The sequence below is a fragment of the Pundamilia nyererei genome, unplaced genomic scaffold, assembly GCF_000239375.1.
Source record: "Pundamilia nyererei isolate P.nyererei 1_Seehausen unplaced genomic scaffold, PunNye1.0 scaffold00257, whole genome shotgun sequence".
In the NCBI taxonomy this organism is placed as follows: domain Eukaryota; kingdom Metazoa; phylum Chordata; class Actinopteri; order Cichliformes; family Cichlidae; genus Pundamilia; species Pundamilia nyererei.
In genome coordinates this window covers 317,677-323,399 of record NW_005187658.1, presented here as the reverse complement: position 1 = coordinate 323,399, position 5,723 = coordinate 317,677, and the positions used below count along the sequence as shown (strand labels likewise).

Sequence of the window (5,723 nt, the reverse complement as noted above, 5' to 3'; positions counted from 1 at the left end):
GACCGCTACACTCGCCGTCTCTCTCTGTGGACCTAGACCGCTACACTCGCCGTCTCTCTCTGTGGAGGCAGGCACATGAAGGTGCAGGCAAACATGACTGGAGAAAGTGACTATGAACATGTCCAATACCGAATATTGCAGACTAGAATCATGACGTGCAGCTAGAAATAATAGGGTGCATGAACAGACGACGCGACACTGACACGAAGACACACTGGGCTACAATACACAGAGGAAGTCATCAAGTCATCAAGGAATTAGAGACAGAAGGGGAACACAGCTAGAAACACTGACATATGACAGGAACATGAACCTTCAGAGTAAAACAGGGAACAAGACAGCACTAAACAAAGACGCAGACACGACACAGAGACAGACTAGACACTGAACTAAACCTGCAATAAACATGAGAACACCAAACCTACGAACTAATCCCTGAACAAGAAGAACTGAAACAAAGAGTCATAATCATCAGCATCATAATAAGGAAAGAATCCAAAATGCAAAAACACACCAAAACATAGCGACTCAAAATACTGGGTCAAGCTGAGCCAGAACCGCGGCAGCATAAATAACAATGATTCTTTTCGTAGTGTGGTCTGTGAGTGCATGTGTGAAACACAGAAGTGTAAACTCAGCTTACCACAGAGTCCACCAGTCAGACCATGTGTAACAGTGTGTGTTGTTGTGTACTGTACATGTTTCATACAAAGAGACAAAGAAAGAAGGAAAAGAAGATGCTGGAGTCCCAAAGGCAGCACCTGGTGCACAGATGAGCTCTCCGAAAGCACAAACACACACACAAAGTCCTCAGGCATACAACAGTGTGTGAGTGTGCACACGCTGTTAGGGTAGGTACAATATCTGACCGGCTGAATAAATCCTTTTCCCTCCCCAACAACTGTGTCTCTATTTGGGGAAAATCCACAGAAACATGAGTGGGTTTGTGTACTGGGAGCTTCAACCTGACCCAGTGTGCAGGCTTCTCCATGCTTCTGCATTAGCTGAACAGAAGAGGGAAAGCTGTGTGGAAACTGATAAACTATACAAAGTGCATTAATCTGTGTTCTCTCTGCTTCTCACCAGGCCTGCAAAGTGCTTCTCACACAGTGAGTGGACGAGGAAGCTGTCCACATACGTGAACGTGAGTCACTGATTGTCTCTTTCTTACTGGTACTCACTGGTGGACCACAGGAGTCCCAGTGTGACAGGTTAGTCTTGATGCATGACAGAGGTTACTGTAGCTGCATTCATGTAAAATTCCAAATGTCGCTCTTTGGCGTATAACTTAGAGCTTAGATAACTGAGCGCTGTACACAGCAGAGTGATCTGGGACAGAATGAAGAGCAGCAGTGAAAGGAAGATGACAGGTAGCCGTGTCATGACAGCACGTTACAATGAGCTGCTGGTGGCAGAGCTGAAGATAAACACAAATAAATAAACACAAGTAAACAGAGCATTTAAATACACTTTTACACTACAGTCTCATGTAACAGGCAAAGTTTAGTTACAGGTCTCCAAAAGTTGGTTCTGTTCATCTGGACGTAGCGTTTTGTGGGAGAAACGTTTCGTCACTCATCCAGGTGACTTGCTGGTCATGAGAATTTGCATAATTACGATTAATTAAGGAACTGACCTCCCAGCCCATCGTTCCTTCAGTGGGCTGGTTTCAGTCATTATGCAAATGTGCTGTTTATAAGATTGAAACCTGCAGTCAGCTGAGACTGAAGACGTCACCTGATGATGACGAAACGTTTGTCCCACAAAACGCCTCGTCCAGATGAACAGAATCAGCTTTTGGAGATTTACTTACCTGGATGATTGAAAATTCATCAAGGCGTTTAGTTACAGGTCTTTCAAGAACGTTAGTCTTTGTTTTTAAACGTACAGATCGTACAAGTCCATTTTTGTCACGAATGGTTTCCAGAACTCTCCTAAGTGGCCAGGAACCACGTGGTGCAGAGGAATCCATTATAATGACTATATCTCCAGGTTTTAGACTCTTCTTCTTTTGGTTCCATTTTTGTCTCTCCTGTAACCAAGGCGACTATTCACGTAGCCATCGTTTCCAAAGATCTGAGATGTACCGAGCCTGTTTCCATCTTCTCTTCAGATACATATCCTGAGGGTCAAATCAGGAGGATGTGATTTGGTGTAAGTGGCTCTGGGGCTTTTGGATCATCAGAAAGCTTTGTGATGGGTCTGTCATTTAAAATTGCTTCAGTTTCACACTGAACTGTATTTAATCCATCGCCGTCCAACTGTTGTTGCTGAAGAACGGATCTCAGAATCTTTCTGACCATGCGGATTATCCATTCCCAAATTCCACCATGTTGTGATGCTCCAGGCGGATTAAAACTCCAAACAGCTTCAATTTGGGTATGTTTCAGCGATTTAAGAGCCTCTCTTAACTCTGTCTGCTCCAACAAAATTGGTTCCATTGTCCGATTGAATGCGAGCGACTTGACCTCTCCAACTCACAAAATGGCGCAAAGCATTATGCAGGCATCTGTGCTTGGAGAGCTAGCCACTTCCAAGTGCACCGCTCAGCTGGCTAAACAGGTGAAAATGACTCCATAACGTTTAGCTGTACCTCGTCCTCTTTTCACTTCACCGACGTTGGTGAATGGTGGGTTATCTGGCGAAATTCTTTCCTTGGGTAAATCTGCCATCTTTTGCTCCAAGGCTTTTCCATGATATTTTCTGCAAAAATTACATTCTGCGATAACCTTCCTTACAGCTGAGTTGGCCTTTGTGATCCAGTATTTTCTCCTTAGTGTGGATAAGGTGTGGTTACGACCGCTATGACCAAGCTGTTGATGAATGTGCTTTAGGATGAGACTTGCTACATGTTGATCCTTTGCAAGAACAAAGGGATGCTTCATTTCTTCTGGTAAGGAGCCCTTTGTCAGTCGTCCCCCAACTCTTAAGAGGCCTTCATCATCAAGATAAGGGTCTAATCTATAAATTGAGCTGTGCCTGCTCACAGAACCTTTCCCACTTGACAACGTAGCAATCTCCTCTCCAAATCTTTGTTGCTGGCAAAATCTGATAACGGCAAGCGCCGCTTCCAGAAGATCCTTTGAGGATAGACCATACAGTTGCGTTTTCTTTACTTTCTCCTTTGTAGTACCTCTACAAATTAGATTATTTGAGTTAGGTTGCGGTCTTCTTTTCTTATCTCTCATTGAAGGAAGGATTGCCTTCAGTCTAAGGAACCAAGCAACAGCAACCTTGAGCCTTCTCCAGTCTGAGAAGTACACCATCAATTGACATGTAGCATCAAGCAAGTCTTTTACTTGAGTAACATTCACTGTGGCCTCACCTTTGACTTCAGGGTCCTCTGGTTCTAAGGAGCATTCATTAGACTGGTCGGCCAATCACTTTCTGGCTACTGCAGAAAGCTTGGTCCTTCGATCCAGCGGCTGCTATGTGCAATGTTCCCAGCCTTCAGCCCTCTTGTAGCATCATCTGCTGGATTTTCCTTTGAGCTTACATATCCCCATTGTGATCGTTTAGTCGCAATGAATAAGACTGTTTGCCACAAAGGTAAGTAAACGTTTATCCTCATTCATTATGTATTTGAGTACAGATGTACTATCTGTCCAAAATACGGATTGCTTGAGTTTCATTCTCAACTGAGTCCTTAACATGAGATCCACTCGGACGGCAACTACAGCAGCTGTTAGTTCCAGATGTGGAATAGTGACAGGTTTTAGAGGTGTAACCCTTGCCTTGCCCATCAAGAATGCTACATGGATGGATTTCCTACTGTCTTGCATGCGCAGATATCCAGATTCACCGGCATCTGAAAAATGGTGTAGCTGTGCATGTGTGAGAGGTCCGAACTCTCTTGGTTGTATACACCTTTTAACCTTGAAATAAGAAAGCATTTGCAAATCACTGAGCCAACTTTTCCACTTTTGCAACATGTTTTGGGGTATTGGTTCATCCCATCCCAGTTTCCTTTTGCAAAGCTCCTGCTGCATTCTTTTGGCAGGCAGCAGGACTGGAGCAAGAAATCCCAATGGATCGTAAATAGAGCCTGATGTTGACAACATTCCACATCTAGTACAAGATTTTTGAGGAACACGGTAAATGGACTGATTCTAATACAGCGCTATTCTCCTCTCGGAGTACTCATAGCGCTCTATACAACATGCCACATTCACCCATTCATACAAGCACTTCTAAACACAAGTGCAAACTAATCTGCATTCACACACATTCATACTCCAATGAACGCATCAGAGGGCAACTTGGGGTTAATATCTTGTCCAAGGATATTTGACATGCAGACTGGGGAAGCCAAGGATTGAACCACCAACCTTCCAATCAGTAGCTGATCTGCTCTACCACCTGAGCCACAGTTATCCCCAAACATCCATTTTATTGTTGAATTTATCAGTTTCCACACACACTGCACGCCCAGAGCTCTTTCTACAGGAAGTTTGTCTCTATCAAGATTTAATTATTTTCTTTGCAACAGCGTGCAATTGTTACTGACCCACTTGGTCAGTGTAAATCCTCCCCTTTGACAAAGTGCTGAAAGATCTTTGACCAAATCAACAGCATCTGAGGTGGAGGCCCCGTTCTTCAAACAGTCGTCCACATAGAAGTTCTCTTTTACTGCTTCACATACCTTGTCTAGGAATTCAGTTTGATTGTCCTCAGCTGTTTTTCTCAAAGCGAAACTGGCACAGCTCGGGGAAGATACTGCACCGAACAGATGAACGCGAAACTCAGTTATGTCCTTTATTGTCTTTATGTCACCCATAAATGTGACTGGATCCTGTCGAAATCTAAGCAAAACCCCATCAATGAGCTTGTGAGAGCTGCTTGTTTAATGATGTCCCCTGGAATGATGCCCCACAGTCAAATACAATTCTTTTACATCCTTCCTGGGACGATGAGAAATGTACCACTTGTTTCCATTTTTGTAAGCCGTTTGCTCTGCATATCCGTTACTTATCATCTCGTCCATGAAGCTTTTATATCATTTATGCAACTGTTCATTGTTGAGAAGTTTTTGTTTTAGACTTTGCAATCTTTGTTTCACTATGAAGAAATTGTTTGGCATCTTTATGTTATCCTTTTTAAAAGGTAACTTCAGTCAGTAGTGTCCATTTTCCATTGTTGCAGATTCTTCCATGATCTTCATGAACTCTCTTGACAAACCCTTTTCCTCTATAACCTTTTCATTAAAATCATATTTTAAAGTGATAAATCGAAAGCTCCTGGTACCAACAGTCTTGCATACAGTGTTTAGTGTGTTAAATGCTAAATGCTGTTTATCACATATAAGACCTGCAAACCACAGTGCTTTAACGATTCCTCTACAATATTAAGACAAGAGGAATAATTCGCCAGTCCAATGATCTTAAATCCAAAACAACCCTTAAAGCACAAAATAAAGTTGGTAATAAGATAATGTTCAGATGATCCTTTTCCTCATTATTATGTCTGAACACTTTTCTAAACTCCTCCACATTCTGTTTTGTGAACCAACACCTGTGATAAGACTGAGCCCAGCGCTCATGCTTGGGTTTGTTTCTGGGCTGCACTCTCTAGGGACGCACACAGGGACGCACACAGGGGCGCACACAGGGACGCACACAGGGACGCACACAGGGACGCACACAGGGACTCAGCTGTGAATGTAGGCCAGGCCAACAAACAGCTCTGCATGCCAGAATGGGTCTATGCAGCTACACACTCAGCCC

General features: G+C 43.4%; 1 protein-coding gene across 5 annotated transcripts in view; it reads left to right on the top strand.

Annotated features, from left to right (window-relative positions):
• Positions 1-5,723, top strand: part of LOC102211078 (neurofascin) — a 134,233-nt gene that overhangs the window by 79,929 nt on the left and 48,581 nt on the right. For all 5 annotated transcript variants that reach the window (XM_013915099.1, XM_013915100.1, XM_013915102.1 and 2 more), the window contains exon 3: positions 1,087-1,144. The gene's annotated coding sequence lies outside the window, so the exon portion shown is untranslated. The remainder of the gene's footprint in view (positions 1-1,086; positions 1,145-5,723) is intronic.